Source organism: Psammomys obesus, unplaced genomic scaffold (assembly GCF_907164565.1).
Source record: "Psammomys obesus unplaced genomic scaffold, mPsaObe1.curated_primary_1811, whole genome shotgun sequence".
NCBI lineage: Eukaryota > Metazoa > Chordata > Mammalia > Rodentia > Muridae > Psammomys > Psammomys obesus.
In genome coordinates, this window is record NW_026591598.1 from 4,764,953 (window position 1) to 4,782,795 (window position 17,843).

The window sequence follows — 17,843 nt, forward strand, 5'->3', positions numbered from 1 at the left end:
CACACACACACACACACACACACACACACACACACACACACACACACCAGAGCCATTCCCTACTGCAGGCACCAGCATCTGAACAGGACAAACTCCACGCTCCACCTCTGGAATCATTCTGCATGGATGCCCATTCGGAGGGGCCCTCGTGTCACGGACAGACAACCGTATGGAGTTAACATCCGGGACCCACCCAGCCCAGTGGACAGATCTGAGAATTGGGCCCAATCCTGGGGGCAGATCTCTGAGTAAGATACAGCTGGACGTCCCAGGTTGTTGAGGGGCGGGGTGCACATCTGGGATTGAGCTAGCCACTTGCCCAGGTGGAAGGGGCTTTGCCCTCTGCCTCCATGTCCTGGAGTCGAAATTTTAGAGCTGAGGTATACGTGAAGTCACAGAACTGTTTTTAGGTAGAAGGCTACTGTTCTGTACAATATATATATGAATGTAAAAAAATATATATGCTTATATATATATATATGCACAGTGTATATATGACCCACAACCCCTGTGTATACAACTCTTCCCTGCACGTCTGCACACAAAGTGTACAGAACCCAGCCAGTATGGGTGAGGACCCAGTGAGAGATGAGGGTGGCAGCAGAACGGTCAGGTTTGCACAGCCTTCTGGAACAAGCCAGGCCTTGCCAGCGTCAGTGCTATGGACCATAGCAAAAAGGGTAGGATAGTGTGGAGCTGACAGGTGAACCGGGGAGGAGACAGCCCTGGGTGAGAGTCTGCATATGGGAGTTTAGGCCTTGCTGGTCCTTGATCTCCGAACCAACATCACAGTCTGGTCCCCACATCTAGTGCTGGGGAGGAGAGCGAGGAAAGTGGAGACTCTTCCCTGGCCCTACAGAATGGCTTGGAAGATGTCAAGCTGCATCAGAAGCATCAGACGTCAGAGGACCTTGGGTGGCAAAGGCCTCACAAACACAAGGTGCCCACAGCTCATGGCTAGAGTGAGGCTCCTTTGAAGAGAAAGGCCCCCGAAGGCACTGCTGACATGCTCGTTCAACATCCCAATAACCTAGTTATGAATCTAGCTCTTGTTCCCCTGCCTTCTAGGATAGAGGCAGTCAAATCACCCATAGCTGTCTGTTTTACTATTAAAGACCAAAACTCTGAGGCCTCCCAGTAGAAGGAGGAGCCATAGAGTCAGATGCTAGCCAAGAGTCTGCCCAGTTCATTCTGACCCGGGCATAAGAGTGAGGGAGCTATCAAGGAACCAGAGAGTTGGGAGATGAGAGAGTCAAGAAGGCAGCGCTCAGCCTTCCACAGCCCCTTAGTGTTTGCTGGTCCTTCTCTCTGTTGCCTCTTCCTCAACAGGGCAGCTGGTAGGGAGCCCCTGATAGCTGGGTTCACAGACCTCTGTCCCTGCTGTACTTGGATCTGTCTGTTGCCAGCAATTTGAGGCCTTCAGCCCCTTCCTGGGTCCAAGCATCTATAGAGTGTGCTGGGGAGAGGAGACTGGGCTTTGCTTTTGTGTGGTCTGCAGCCTGCCCTTTGCTTTAACCCCAGCCCTCAGGCCGTCTGCACTTAAAGGCCAGGCCCACTCCTGCAGCCATGGCCAAGCGCATCTAAATCCAGCCGCCACCGAGGAGGGTCCTGTCCTGGCTCCACAGAGACCAGAGGCTCCAAGAGCCCTCACGCCACTGTGCTCTGAAACCCCAGCCCCTACCTGCCTGGGCTGACTTCCTGGCTGGGCCTCGGTGGTGGGGACCTCAGCTCCCTGCTCTTGGGCTGAGCCCCCAGACAGCACCATGGGACTCCAAGAGCCCTGGCCTGTCCCACTACCCAGACCAGAGTGCCTGGACGCTCTCCCCCTTCCCACTCAGCAAGGTTCCCACACACTGGTCTCTGGGCCATTCAGGGGGTGCCCTTTGTGGACATGCAGAATTTCTATGAATATAGTTTTTTGTAAACATTTTGTAACAATTTGGGTTTCATAGTAACTGTGTTACTTGCCAATCATTCTAAGCAGATGTAAATAAATTTCCAAACAAATCTGATTATTTTCCTTTTTAAGACACTGTGATATATCAAAGTGCACAGTTTGCTGTATGAAGTAATATGGTTTTAAATTTTAAATAAATGTTTTTAGAAAATGGGTTCCTCCCGAGGCGTGTTTTCTGTTCCTCATCTCCCCCACCCCATCCTCCACCCTGGGGAGGACAGTTTTCAGGGAAGGAGACCCAGTGTGGAGCAGGTAGCCACTCCCCGCCCTGACTCCCAGGTCCATTTCCGTCATTAGGGCCACAGTGTCACCTCAGTACTGTCTGGTCTCTGTCTTCCCCTCTCTTGGGCATGTGCCTATACAGCTAAGTCACCATCATCGCAGGTTCTGAAGGAGCGACTGTGTACTTAGGCGGCTCTGTCCCTTTGGTCATGGTTGATGAGGTCAGACGAATGTGCCACCAGAAGTTGGCTAGTCACATCTCAACTCAGCTATTCTAGGCTGGGAGAGAGAAAGCTCTGTGGATTACTCTCTGGAGATGGAAATTTGATGTCCTAGTTCAGAGTGATTGTTTTAAACAGGAAGAATTGAATGTCAGTGGAAGAGATGAGAAAGGAAGGCCAGCCTGGACCCGAAGGAACGGCTCCCAAGACAATACAGAGCTGGTCCCACCTCCTTGCTCTCAGCCTGGCACAAGAGCTTGGAAGGAGAGGCACACAGGAGTTGCAATCCAGGAATCTGGAAGTCTAGTTTGAAAAGCTGCTACCTGTCACAACCCTTGTCCTTAGTATCTCATTGTCCAAGCAGCTGGAAGTGGAGAATGAATGGATGCTATCAACCCGCTCACGTTCTCATGACAGAAACATTCTGGACAGGAGTGGAAAGGGGGGGGATCCACATCCCTTGGCCTCTCAGACTCCATAGACAGATTCACTTAGAGCAGTGGTTCTTACCTTCCTAATACCGTCCTCCCCCCGTTGTGGTGACCCCCCCCCTCCATAAAATTATTTCCATTGCTACTTCATCACTGTAATTTTGCTACTGGTGTGACTCGTGATGTAAATATCTGATATGCAGGATATTTGATGTGGAACCCCCCGGGAAAGAGTCATTCAACCCCCACCCCCACAAAAAGGGTTGTGACCCCAGGTTGAGAACCCCTGACTTAGAGGCTGATTCCCCTTAGAACCTTCAATGTTGCTCTCTGACAGGATTGGAAAACAGCCAGTCTGTGCCTAGGGTGGCCCTGCCCTAAACTCTCCTAGTGGGCAGACCTATGTCAAGCTCTCAAGCCTGTGTAACTGGAATTCCCAGGAGAGTGAAGCAGCTTGGCTCAGATGACCACTTGTGGTCCCATCAGGCATGACCTGAGGAAGGAGAACGATCACTAAGAACAGTCATAAGACGTAGCTTCATCGAAGGACTGAAAGATCTGGAGAATTTCAGCAACTATGTGCACAGGCTGCATCCTGAAATATTTACCTTCCTGTCCCATCACCTAGCAAGGGTCAGACAAGACCCCAACAATCTCAGTGGAAGGAGAAGCACCCAATACCCCAGCACCCAATACAGTGTCAGAAAACATTTGTTTAACCTGGAGCCACAGCCAGGTAAGAAGGACCAGAAAGGTCCTAGATTGAAGGATGTCTGTCCATCATCCGGAGAAGAAGGGCTGGGGGGGCACACCGGGCTTCCAGGAGGACTCCAGCAGAGAGAGAGGAGAAAGGAGGCCATGGTAGGGATGAGGGAGAGCAGTACTGTTCATCTACCCATTCCTCTATTGAAGACTTTAGCATTTTGTGCAAGGGTTCTGGTTCCGCCACCTACTGGCTGCATAATCTTGAACAAACAACTGAGTACCCACAGCCTCAGTTTCCTCATCTGTGAAACACAAGATTGTGAGGACTATACACTCCTGGGGTCATGGTGTAAACAGCTTGTCGTAGGCCCAGCCTGTGAGAAGTCAACAATAATGAACGCTTTCTTCGGCCATCTCCCGAAGCAGCCAGAACAGACAGCATGGGCTCAGAGGGGAATAGGAATTTCCAATCCTCCCAGCTCTGCCTTGATTACGACTCATAACTCACAGGGTTTTCGAGGTTCTCCTGTGTGATGGGAATGTCCTCTCTGCTGCCCTGGAGAGCTAGCATGGATAGGAAGGAAGAGATCCAAAAACCGTGTTTAGGGCAGAATGTGAGAGGACTGCTCTCAAGGGGCTTTCCTGACCCTCAGTTGAGCTCCTGTTCTTTGCTTCTATGCCCTGTGAATGCCAGGCGCAAGCCAAGGAGAGGTCAAGGCTAGGTTGCTAGGACTGCAGGCTGGACCAGATCCTGCCCCTGGGGACTTCCTCTGAAAAACAGAAGCTAAGTATTTAAAAAGCATCTGTCATTTATGGAAACAAAGTTGCCAGGCCATTTTTTTTCTTCTCCTATTTTTACTGCGGGTTCATTATCTTATGCAAATGAGGCCGCTGATGAGGCCTTTCTGCTGGGTGGCCCATGCTGGGACCAGCTCCACTGAGGGGATTTATTGCCCGCCTCAGATCCCACAGAGATGGCTTCCAAAACAGCAGCCCCAATGTGAAACAAGCCTTCTTCAGGCCCAGAAACAAGGCCCTGGACAGTCTCTGACATGTCAAGGTCTTTAGCCTCCAAAGACCCACTCTCAGCCCTGCACGATTCAGGCCTCTATCGCAGATTCCCCAATATCTAGGGCCTAGCAGACTGAGTGGTCATCCCCAATGCAATATAAGGAAAACAGAAGGCTAAGAGAAACATGCAGTGTGAGCCTGTCTCTGAGACAAGAACTTGGACCACCAGCGTGGACCATGTGTCATAAGAGTTCTCAACTAACTAGCGGAGAGCCAGGGTGTACTGCCTCCAAGCCCTGACCATTTTTGGCTGGCCCCCAGAGCCTGAGGTCCAGGAACAGGTTCAGAGCCTAAGTCAGGACCCTCTGCCTTTCCAACTCAAGAAGCCAATAGCACCTCACTGGTCACAGTGCAAACCTCAGGTCCCTTGCCCAGCCCCTGCCCCCCCACCCCCAATTCCTTCTGCAACTCTGGGCTTACAGACATTTCCCACCATCCCAGCTGGTTCTAGGCTGTCTCCCAGGCCATCTCCTCAGTGATAAACATGTTGACAAAACACACATTCTCCCCAGGGAGCCCAGCAGCTTCTGTGTGCAGAGAAAGTTTTCATGTGCCTGTGAGCCTCTATCCAATCCTCATGCCGAAAGCCTTTCCTTTCACTACATTGTGAAGACCAGCTTCCTCGGAATATTAGCCAGTTTATACACATAATAACATGTCTGAGCCAGGCTAACTTTATAAAGAAAAGGGGCTTATTGATCTTATAGTTTGGAGGCTCAGAGGCATGGCCATGGCTTTGGTGAGGGTCATCCAGCTGCATCACATCATGGATGATGGCATTGGCAGGAGTTGATGGGGGCTAACTCTGCTAACTCATCTCCCGGAACCGGAAGACAGCCAAGTATTTCCCGAGAGCCTTGTAAGTGTGTGTGCTGCGTGGATGCATTACTCTGCCGGCAGCTCCAATCCCCCCCCAAACCCCCTCCCCATTTCCCAGAGGCTGCACAATGGTGAGATGAAAGGTGGGAAAAACAGAAGTTTCCCAGATCCACCCGCTGAGGGTGAAGACGAGGTTTACAGCAGTCTCTAGATCCAATGTCACCAGCTCTGTGCCCTGCTTGCACGACCTAGACTTCTAGCTCTGAAGGTCCAGAGGACACTCAGAATCCCCTCCTGTCTGAGAGTGGATCTAAGAGCTCATGGTGCCTGCCCCTTTAGCAAGCGGGCTTGATTTAAGGGACAACAATAAATACTAAGATGTCGGTGGCCACCAGTTGTGGCCTCAGCTCACAGGATTCTCACCACACCACTCTCTGAGCTTTGGGACCTCATTCCAATACTGCAGACTTACAAATCGGGAGAGAGGAAGTCACCCACAACAATCCAGTAGGCCGCAGAAGGAGACCGCCAGTCTGAGGCCTCTACTTTGTAGATGTGGCAAATGAAAAGCTAAACGAACAAAGGAGTGAATTGGAAAGCAGTCCACGACAGTGCTCTTTAGACACACCATACAGAGGGGAGGAAAATCCAGACTTGATTGGGCCCAAAAATGTGAATTACTAATTACAGTCACTCACAGGAACGACCTACCATTTATGCCTAATTGCAGTGCAACCCAATAACAATTATGCACATCAATAAATGTGTCAGATTAACTTGGTTGCAAGTTTTATTTGATCACTGACACTAAACCCCGTTTGCTGGTTGCTACGGCTTGGGAGGTTGTGGCTACCCTGCCTGGTCGTCCCTGACATTTCTGGCTCACCAAGAAGGACCATTGAGGCTGGAAAGGAAGTAGAAGGTGAAAGAGGAAGGAAATACCTCCTTTTTCTGTTGAAGCAGATTGGGTCCGGGGAGCTCTGGGAAAGAGCAGCTCAGCAGGGGGTCTTTGCAGGGTGTGCAACCCCATCCGAGGCCTCCCCTCCCTTCCCCGATGCCAAAGGCAGCTTCCTAATTAGAACATCCATAACCCTCTCAGCATCTGCTCCAAGAGAATTCAGCTGCTGCTCCGAGACGGAGAAGTCCATTAACTTTATTGCACAGAACGTCAGACGTGCTTCTAGACAGAGCATCACTGCCAAGTGAGATAAACTGCCCGGACTTGCCAGAGGGACGGGCCTCAGCCGGGTCCTCGGGACTTCTCCTCTCACTGTCCAATGCCCCAGGTAGTCGTATGATGTTACCCTGGGAGGATAGAGCCAGAAAAACAGTGACTTCCAAACACAGGTGGAGCCCAGCCATCCCTGTGCGAACCCGCAGTCTGCTGGATGTCAGCCCCAGACAGCTCCATCTGACTCCCAGAATGCACTGGGACTGCCACCCAGAGCCAGGAAGCTCAGCAGATATCGGAAAAGCCCTTGTTGCCAGAAGCAGGAGAGCACGGTGGCTCAGAGTGGCGTTTGGAAGCAGATACCCCTCAGGCTGAATCTCAGCTTGGCCACACAGAAGTCTCGTGTGACAATGCAAAATTGAGCATCGTCCTGAGCCTGGCCCATAAAATGGGCCAGCGCCCACCGCTAAAACGGCAATGCCTGAAACTTTTAGTGCAATGCCTGGCGCATGCGGAGTGAAGCTCTTTAAATGGGAGCAGCCCTCCCCTGTCCCCGTGTGGTAACCAAGAGGAGAAACAGCTACATAAGGAGATGAAGCACGCGCCACGGTAGAGTCAGACAGCCTCGCTTGCAATCCCAGCTCTACCATGTGACTTCATCCCCTAGGTCTTCAGCTTCCTCATCTGTAAAATGGAGTTGGTGTCCTCTGGCCTCTTTTCCTCACAGGCAAATCAAGAAGACGGGGAAACGCTCGGAGACCACCCAAGGGGGTCCTCCGACGAGAAGCCTTCCCGCTCCAGTTACTAAGGCTGGCATCCTAATGTCTAATATTCCCTGGGATGTGCCAGTCTCGTGGCTGGCTGGCTGGCTGTTGGGCCTTTCCCAGCTATCTAGGATGGAATCCATCTCTGTTTGAGCACCCCACACACTGGCCCTCCCCCCTCCTCCCGGGTGGCCCAGATCCTGGCAGGAAGTGGCCGTAGACTCCTAGTCCTGATGGATGTCTCCCCCAGTGGGCCTCCCAGCCTTCCTTCTCAGACTCGGATTCCTTCTTAATATGAATAATTAGCAGAAACACTCAGAGGGGGAGACAGCAGCCATAGCAATCGACCCCAGTGATTTCCGAGCCTCGGGGAGAGCCCAATTTTGCTCCAATCCGGGTGCTGTAAATTCCCATCAAGCTAAGAAAATATAGTGCAATTTAGAAACACTGATACGGCAATAAAACACAGATCTCCAGCAAATGGAATTCGGCAACATCTAAAAATGGAGCCATACATTACTGGGCCTGTGACTCCCTCCGGGGACGTGGTGCTGGGAGACGCTGGGAGAGCTTTATGCTCAAGTGGCTCTTTCTTTTCCAGAGGAAGGCAGGGACATCCACAGATGGCCCCCGAGTCCCCCTCAGGCAGGACCTCTCTCTGAATTCAGCAATGGGTCCCAGAAGGGTCTTTTCAGAAAGAGAAGACTTCTAAGGCTGCCCCTGTCAGCAGGGGCCATTGCAGGAGCATTCACCAAGTGGAAAGGCTGAGAGAGCCCACCAGGAGCCCTCACAAGCGCCTTTCCAGGGAAATGTGATTGTTTCATTTATCAAATGAAGACACACAGCCAAGACTCGCTCAAGGTCACCATGGGAAACTGGTTGAATCTGGAATTGAACACGTACTCCTCTGTCTGCCTATCTTGCCCTACTCAGGACCCAGCCGTTGGATTAGCAAAAAAATCAAAACTAAGCCCAGAAATGTTACTGTGTTCTGGGCCAGCAGCAGGCCTGACCATGTGGCAGGTACCACAGTGGGTGCAGCTCTGCTGAGCTGTGGGGAGAGGGAGGCTTTGGAATGGATAAGGAAACCTGCCGTACTCAACATCTCCTCCGGGGAAGTATTTGCTCTCTCTGCCTGGTCCCCTCCTCCTTCTTCCTTATCTTCTTCTGTCTCCTTGCTGACCATCTCCGAACCACTCTCCCTCACACAGGCACGTGTTGGTGTCTGCACACACCTGAGCCGTGCAATCCATATGCCCAGCTGTGTCCTCCACCAGAATGGCAACCCCACAGAGCGGAGAATCATCACGTGCCTGAAGCCCTTGATTGTCTCTTCCTCCTTGACCTGAACACAACTCACGGACTCTACTCAGGTTTGGGACACTCTATGGACATCGTTCGTGTGCTCATGGATACCTGGAGCCTACTGGGGCAGAAAACCCAACAGGCATCTCTGGAATGGGTACAGTAAGAAGGACATTATGGGGTCAGGCTGGCCTGGGCTTCCGTTCCACCTCCACTGCTGGCTCACTGCGTGACAACTTGTGGAACGTGCTTCACCCTTGAGCCCCAGTTCCCTCATCTGTGACAATAGACTCTGCTGGAAGGTTGCTCCAAGGACTAGGAAGATGATGATGAGAATTTAAGCATGATAACAGTCATTCCTGGGGTCCAGGACCACTGCTTCCAGGACTCTTCCAGACAACATCTGTAGATGCTCAAGCCCCTCATGGGAAGTGGCTTAGCATCTGCACAGAACTGGCATGGACCCTACTTGACTTTAAATCATCTTGGCCTGACTTATAACACCTAATGCACTGTGTAAATTCTATGTCAATAATCATGATATTGTATTGTCCGGGGAACCGTCTACATGTTAGGTCCAGACACTATTGTTTTCTAATTTTTCAATCTGTAATTGGATAAACCCATGGGTGTCGGGGGGTTGGGGGAGAGACTGAACCTGGCACAAGGTAGGTGATTTATAAACAGTAATTGCATTAATTGGGATAGGGTAGGCTACGCCGAGAGAGCAACCAATCCCTGTAGTGGCTTAGCACAGACATGTTAATTTCTCGCACGAACTTATCCTTCCATTCTCTGTTGTGAAAAGCAGCCATAGTGGGTTTGAAGGGCGAAGGCAATTTGCCATCTCAAAGGGAAGCCTTCTTCATCATTGCCTAACCTGAGCTGAAGGAAATGGGCTGAAGGGCCATGCTTAGACAGTCTTTCCATCTAAGCCTGAGAGACAAGAGCTGAGGATGGTGGCAGGTGGCACCAGGAACGTATCTCCCACACATCTGGGAGGGAGGAGAGGCTAGCCACCAATGGGCCTCAGCAGACTCTTCCTGTGTGTTCGCTGTCATGGGCCTTTTCATGTAGCTCTCTGGGATCCGCAGCCAGCTCTCAACCTGACTCAGATTTCTACATTCCTCCCTTTGCTTCTGCCCTGTGTTCCCCACCCCCCAAAAATACAAGCTACCACTGTCCCCAACCTACGTTTGTCTAGGAGTGATGATACAGCCAGAGAGAGGGAGAGGTATTCCCGAAGCTTCCCCTTTGGCTCCTGTCCTGTGACTGAAGGGGCTGTTATCAGTTTGGTGACATCCTAGCACGCATGCTCCAGTATCTGACTACAGTGTGGCCCTCTGAGTGTCAGTGACAAATGTCTGTCATCGCCAGAAAGATGCATATGGTAGCAGTGTTGGCAGAGACCTCAGAGAGGATGTTGACCCCCATCAAGCTCCCTCCATGAACAACTTGGGTAGCTGGTGCTCCTGCTGGATTTGTAAACCCTCACTGGGGCAAAAGAGATTCCAGAAACCATAAAGGAGGGGTTTCCCATGAGGAGGGTGTGTGCCTTGGAGCCTCTGCCCATGGGTGAACCAGCTAAGAGCAGTGTGCTCATGGACCAAAAGCACAACTTCTCTGAGATGCTTCGACGAAGAAGCCTTGTGAGATGGTGATGTGCAGGGAAACCCATTAGCTTTGACTCATACTTCGTCAGCCTGGGGGAGAGGCAGGAGATTACCATTCCAGAGGTGCAGAACCACCATGTCAGGCTCCCCGGCCCCACAACACACACCGGATCTTTTCCACAGCATGCTAGTCCTCCAGTGCTCTGGAATGAGAGGCTGGCCAGGATTCCCAGAAGCCCCCTCTCATGGAAAGGCACCTTTGTCCCCAGGAGGTTTCACTTCCCTTCCTGCTTTTGCCTCACCGGAGGAGGCTCAGCCAGCTGCCTGTGAGGAAGCCTTAGAGAGGCTCCTGTTTCCTGAGATGAGATGCCGTGGGCTCCTCACTCTAGAGTAGTGGTTCTCAAACTTGTAAGGCTGCGCCCCTTTAATATAGTTCCCCATGTTGTGCTGACCTCCAGCCATAAAATTATTTTCGCTGCAACTTCACAACTGTAATTTCACTACTGTTGTGAATCGTAATGTAATCATCTGTGTTCTCCGATGGTCTTAGGCAGACCCCTGTGAAAGGGCCATTCCGCCCCTCAAAGGGTTACTACCCACAGGTTTCGAAGGCTGTTCTAGAGCTGATGTTCGGAGTCATCCTGAAGTTGCTCTCCTGCTCTAACTTCCTCATTTCTTAGCTTCTGCACCTGCCTCTTGGGGATTCTTCCCCTCCCCCACTCCACCAAGCCCTTCTTCCTGAGGGCCCTCACTCAATCACAGCTACCCCCGTCCCAACCTCAGGCTCATCATCTGGCATCTAGAGAATAGAATGAAGCTCCAATGGAATGAAGAAGCTCCAATAGAATGAAGCATCCAATAGAATGAAGCTCCTTGGAATGGGTATCAAGGCCTACAGATGACCCTGAAGGCCAGCCGTGACTCAAGGCTGGACATGCTGAGCAACAGACAGGCATGATGCTCAGGGGCTGAGGCCTGTGGTGAACTCTGACCCCTCGATGCTGTGAGTTGGAGCTTCAGGGGGAGAGGGGGGGAAGACAGAGAGGAGGACGCCCAGAACTCTCCAATTCTTCTATTTATTGCTTTATTCATGGAAGGCTTATCCCCATGTACTTAAACAGGATTTGAGGAGCTTAAAACTAAACACATTTAAAAGGAAACGATTGTAAAAGCAAAATAGCACAGAACCATGTCGGAGGAGCCCAGTGTTTTATTTCCTGAGAGGCCAGCTGAGATAATGAAGGCAGAGCCTTTTACTCAGGACACCAGGAGAGCAGGTTACAGGGAGTGGGCCCCTGGGGACTCCACAGTGATCACTGGGAATTCCATATTGGTCCCCATCTCCAGACCCCCGCCCTGACTATTTCCACTTCTTGGAGCCCATGAGGCACCTCTCTTTAGAAAGCAATCACCAGTGCTGAAAGCAGACATCCGGTCACTATGCTGGTGCAGGGGGGACACGGGGGCTTATGCCACTTAAAAGGCATTTCTGAGAAATGCTGGGGCAGGATTAGCAGGCAGTGCCAGTCCCTGCTAGCATCCAGCTCTCCGTGCTCCCAGAAAATGGCATCTCCTGAGCAGCCCTAGAAAGTTTCAGACACAGTTCGGTGCACAGAAGGAAACCAAGAAACTCCTGGCTAAGGTGCCGCTGCAACCTGAGGATGGGAAGTCCCGGTGAAATCCCAGGCAGCTGGTACTCACTCAGGCTGGCATCAGACGCCTCTGCAGTAGTGTTTGGACACTCTGGCATTTCCAGAGCCCCCGAGAAACCCCGCAGTCCCAAGCAGCGGGCGATGGTGGTGCCAGGCAAAGTGTGGCTTGAGGGAAGCTGGGGCGTGAAGAATACCGGCAAGCAGGTGGGTGTTCCTCTGGATGGTGCTCACACAGGCAATCCAAGCACTTGGGAGGCTGAGGCAGGAGGACTGAGAATTGTGAAGCCAGCCTGAGCTATATAGTGAGATCCTATTTCAAAAAGCAGAAAATGAGAGGGGGAGGTAGGGAGGAGGAAAGGGGTACTGAACTACAGTCTGGTTCACATCATAGCTCTCTGTTCTATGTCAAGTTCCATAGTCTCTCTGGACCTTATTTTCTCTCTTGGGCATGGTGGTGCACACCTACAATTTCAGCACTCAGGAGACTGAGACAGGGAGGTCAGCCTGAGTTTGAGGTAGGTCTGGGCCAGGCCAGCTTAAACAAACAAGCCTGTCTAAAAAGTGGGGGTGGGGGGATAGAGAAAAGAGAGAAGGAAAGAGGAGAGGAGAGGTGGGGGGGATTTCTTCTCCAGGGATAGCTATGTGAATTGGATGACGGGATAATGCAGCAGCTCAGACACTGGGTGCTCAGCAGACCCTGCAGCTTTGATTATTGGTCAGGTCTGGTCAGTATTTACTGACCTCTTGGTGGGAGTCACTAGGGAACATGGTCAAAGAAACCATTCTCTGCTCCTGGGGATGATGGTAGCAGGAGTTGCCCAGGACCAGGATAAGGTGTAAGGGGACACGCAGCTATAGAACCCTAGAAAGCCTTGGGAAACCAGAGCCCGTCGTTCTGCCGCACTGGCCTCAAACGTCTGCAAGAGGCCTTGGCGTGGGGACAGAGGGAAGGCGAGTAGGAAGGTCAATGTTGGGAGCCCAAGGTGAGCGTGGCAGGTTGGGATTTGGAAGTGAATCACAAGAGATAAGAAATGGAGCTGAGTTTTAGGGGTAGCACCTCAAGACTCAAGGGGCGAGAGGTCATTAAGTGAACCTCAAGAGGTGAAGGCTAAAAACAAAGCTTCAGTCCCCCCCCCCACGAGATCCACTACTGCAGGTCAGAGCCAGGCTAGAGCCAGACAAATGGCTGGGCTTGTCTCAGGAGGTGTGATGGCTTCCTCTTGCTGCTGTAATGACTCACCACATATTTATTGACTTTAAAACAATTTCCCCACCCTTTTGATCTGGTACTGGAGGCTGAATCCAAGGCCTCATGCATGCTAGGCAAGTGCTCTACCACTGAATCATGTATAATCCCAGACCTATTTTACTTTAAAAAAAAATATATTGGCACCAGCGGGGGCGGTCCCAGCACTCGGGAGGCAGGGGCAGGTAGATCTCTGTGAGCTCAAGGCCAGCCTGGTCTGTAGAGTGAGTTCCAGGACCACCAAAGCTACGCAGAGAAACTTTGTCTCGAAAAAACAAAACAAAACAAAACAAAAAAGTAACCCAGGCTTTGAATGTGCTATCCTCCTACCTCAGCCTTCCCAGGGGCTGGGACTACAAGCCTGCACAATCAGACTCCACAAAACATGCATATTTCAATGATGGGGGAGGGTGTTCCTTTCTTTGAGCACGTACACACACACATCTACATTGTATCTAGCGGTTCGGGAAGCCAAAAGTCCCAAGTCAGCTTCATAAGGCTAAAATCAAGGTGTTGGGTATGTCTATTTCTGTCTCTCCCACCCTTCCCCATCTCTCCCACTTCTCTCTTCTCTATCCCTAGCCCTAACCCAAACTCTACCCCTTCCCAGTCTCCCCCACCTTCCCTTCCCCTTCTTAGGTGGTAATGACCTGGCCCTGTCTCTGCAGCTCCAGGCAGCAGGCAGGCAGGCAGGCAGAGCTTCTTGGCTTCAAACCAGTACTGCCATCAAAAAAAATAAAATAAAATAAATTGCAAGAGACATTTCCTGCCACCTGTTATTCATAAATTCCAGACAAATTTACTGAGCGTTGAGCTCTGAGCTGGTGAAGGACCCAACAGCAAGTTAGACTGAGCTGGTCTTGCAGGTGGTTCCTGGAACCCCCTCTGGGGGCTGCAGGAGCCGGTGGGGCACACAAACCCAAGGGAGTCCATCATTCAGCTTCCAGGGATTTTCAAGCCAGCTGTTGAACGTGGCCCTGATTAAAAATCCAATTATGTTAACTTGCAGTTAAATAAATTGTATCAGAAACAAAGGTAAGGAAGAAAAGCTCAAATCTGCTGCGATGTCTTAATTGTTTTGCTGTCCTGTCCTACTTCCCGTGCCCCTGGGTCCCACGCTTCTGTGGCATCTGCAGGCTGAAATAAACACGTCACCTGCACGGCTCTGTGTCTCTTCCCCACTCCGTGCTCGGTAGCATCGCCACTGCTGCTTTGAAATCACAAGCGTTTACTGCCTAGAACCTGGCAGAGACGACACATCAGCCTTTGCTTGGAGAGCCCGTTACTAAACATTTACAGCACGCTACCACCTGTTCTGTGCAGGGCCCAGCCCATCTTAGACACCCCCTCAGACTGGAAGGCTGGAGGCAGTGGGAGGCTTCAGCAGCCCCTGAGCCCTCCTCACTGCCTCCCAGCTGGTCTCTAGGTGAGTCCTCCCTCAGTCCTCAGTCCCCCTTCAGGGGCCGCTGAGTCTCACCTCCCCCAAGTAAGAGCCAAGAAAACAGCTGTTTCCCCCTCCCCCAGGCTTGCAGGCCTTAATTCCGATTACCAACACAGCTGGACCACAGCTCCCAGGCCGCCATGTAACTAACTTTCACTTTACTCACATTCTCAGGAAAATTGACGATTTTCTGCCTTTTTATTACACTTGGCGATAATTTAAAAGGCAGGTTAGTGCGCCCATAAAACCGACTTTGCAACAAGCTTGTGATGGTAGAAAAATACATTTGGCCAAGACCTATTGTTTGCAGTCATAAAACAGAGACTAGGGACTTCCTCCCACTCCCAGTCCCCCAACCCATCTTGTTTCTGGGAAGTGGAGAGGTAGGTCTCTTTTTTGCTGTCCCTCTCTCAGGTGACTGAGCATAATGATGTGGACCCCATTCCTGAGGATGCCCTTGGTCCATGGCGGTGGGAAGGTCCTCAGAATCTTGGGGCCTGAGGACCAGGACACTCCACAGAAGGCCTCCAAGGGCAAAGCTGGCTTCCAAAAGAGAGTTCATAGCCGGCTAATCAAAGCTTAATTACAGCAACTCAGCAGGCTCCAGAGGAACTCGGGCCGTGGTGGTTTTGCTAGGAAACTTTTTACAAGCTTAAGCAGAAGCAGCAGATTAGCAGGAAGGGGAGGAAAATCATCCTGCCTTCACCGTGTTCCCAGAGCTGGAAACCTGCAGTTACCCTGCAGAACAAGGCAATGGGCACCAGTGCAGTGGAGGAGGGGAGGGGCGAAGGGCAGCCCGGAGGAGGTTCCCTACAGTTAGGGGGCTGCCCCATAAGACATGTTCCTGTCCCCCTGGCTGAGGGACCAACAGGCAAGCCGATACCTTCTTCCCTCTTCTCTCTCAGTAGCCACTGGCCAAGGTCACACTCCTTGGAGCTGGAGGAGGGAGATCTGACCCACTCTTAAATGCACCCCCTGGATTCTGGGCTTTTCTCGGCTTCTGAGGAACAGGTTCCTACCCTTCACCTGAGCACTACAGAGTTGCTCTGCTCTGGGCAAATCTTCATTCAGTCTGTCCTGTGCCCAGCTCCCAGCTCCACTCCTCAGGAAGGCCTCCAGGTCCTACACACACACACACACACACACACACACACACACACACGCACACACTCACCGTGCAATGTGTGTGCAATGTGCTTCCTTTCTGCCTCCTGCACTTCTGAAAGAAGCTCCTTTGTGGCCATTTGGAACCACACACATCTGGGTTCGAATCCCATCACTGCCCACTAACTAAAGTGTACCGTCCAAAGCAAGTGGTTTGGCCTGACTGAACCACACGGGTCTCTGTCTGGGAAATGGGAATGATGAAATCCATCTCGGGGAGTGACTGGGAGGCATTCCATTAGGTGACCCCTGGGCAAGTAATTGCCACACCTCCACACGGTTGGCAGCCGGTAACTGAAGGCTGCTGTGCTTAGCTGTAAAACCAAAAGGAGAGATCCCAGGGCTGAGGACAGAGCTCTGCAGAATGAGCACAGGCAAGAGTTTAGATTAAACCTCTCAGCACCAAAAAAGAGAGGAAGAGACAAAGGAGAGAGGTGAGGGTGGATGGGGAGATGGCGAGGCTGGTAAAGGGCTTCATGCACCGACTTGAGGATCTGAGTTCATGCTGATCCAACAGGGTGCCCGGCTGCAGGCTGCATTTCCCTGGGGGAGACACAGACAAGATTGGAGAGCCCAGGTCCTGGTGAGAGAGCCTATCTCAAAAGCCAAAAGAAACGGTTCCTGAGAAATGGCACCCGAGGTCCATCTCTGGCTTCCACGAGTACCTGTATTGTGCACGTGAAGAAGGGGAAGAGGGAAAAGTAAAAACACTTAAAATTCGAAGTGATATCAGTTGTCCCCTAAAAGAAGACCCAGCGTTCAAGAAACAAGCAGAGAAGCACCACACCTTGTGTTGTTGACAGAGTAACCCAAATCTCTGGCCTTGAGGCCTGCTGAGGGGAGAGTGTCGCAAAGAGGGTGTGGGTAGGATCAGCCTGGCAGCTGAAATCTGGGAACAGGAACAAAGGAAGGCAGGTCCCTGTGGACACTGTAGAGGCGCCAGGGCAGGGGAGTCCTGCCGAGGATGAGGAGAGAGGCAGACTGCAACACCCAGGGGTCCAGGGCAGGCAGGGGGGGGGGGCTTCGAAGGACTGGTTTCCATTGGCAATTCAAGTGGGCCTCTGCCGTTCACCGTTTTTGTTGGTGAGTTACGGGCTGAATGCCGCTTTGTGCTATCTCACGGAGATGCTCCCTTTCAACTTTATGAACTTCGCTGACAATGAATAAAAGCGCTCTGGCATGACAGGCGCCTGCATTATTCTGTGCGATTCCTGGTTCCTAATGTCATCAATTACAATAATCAGATCACCGTAACACGGGGCTGGAGCGGGGAGACCGCAGAGGGGCAGGCATGCGCGACCGCGGCTGTTCGGAACTGCTCACTTGTGTGTCTCCAAAACGCCGTAGATGGCTGGGAAATGTGATTGCCCTTAAGTTTCAAATTACCTGCAATCATTAAAATAATCTAGTTCATATTCATAAAGCCGTGATTATATTTCACAGACCCAGTAAACACTTTATGAGAAAAACCCACAGTTCTGCAAAGAAATAAAGAGGCAAGATCTGCCTGTGTCAAAATGGTAAATCGTGTTGGCGTGAAATCTGCTACAAACATGGATCTGGGATTGAATGCTCTCCACGGAGCACATTCCAGGCCACGGTGGTGGGTGGTAGGGTGGGTTTTTGCATGCAGAGCAAGATGGAAAAGAAAGGGGGGAGGGGAAGGCAGCCATATTCAGGACTCCTGGTGTTTCCCTCAGTCTGTGCCCCTGTTAGAAGACCACTTAGTCCCCACTCCCGTGACACAAGCAGGCAGAGGTCACCGCCCACCCAATGGCAATCTCAGCGTTGCGAGACTCACGTGGACTTCCTACAGACTGAAGGATTTCTGCGCCTATTTGACAAATAGGAAAACCTGATGGCCGAAGCGCAGAGAGGTGAAATGATTTTCCTGAGGTGGCACAGCAAGCAAGAAAGACAGACTCCGCCTCAAGAATGGGATTTCCCAAGCACACCCCATTCTTGTTGAAGTGTCTGGTCTGTGGTCACCTGTCAGGGAGTGGAATACTGGTGTCCAGCTAGCGGGGGTGGGAGGCGCATGTTTGACCTTGCCGCCTAACC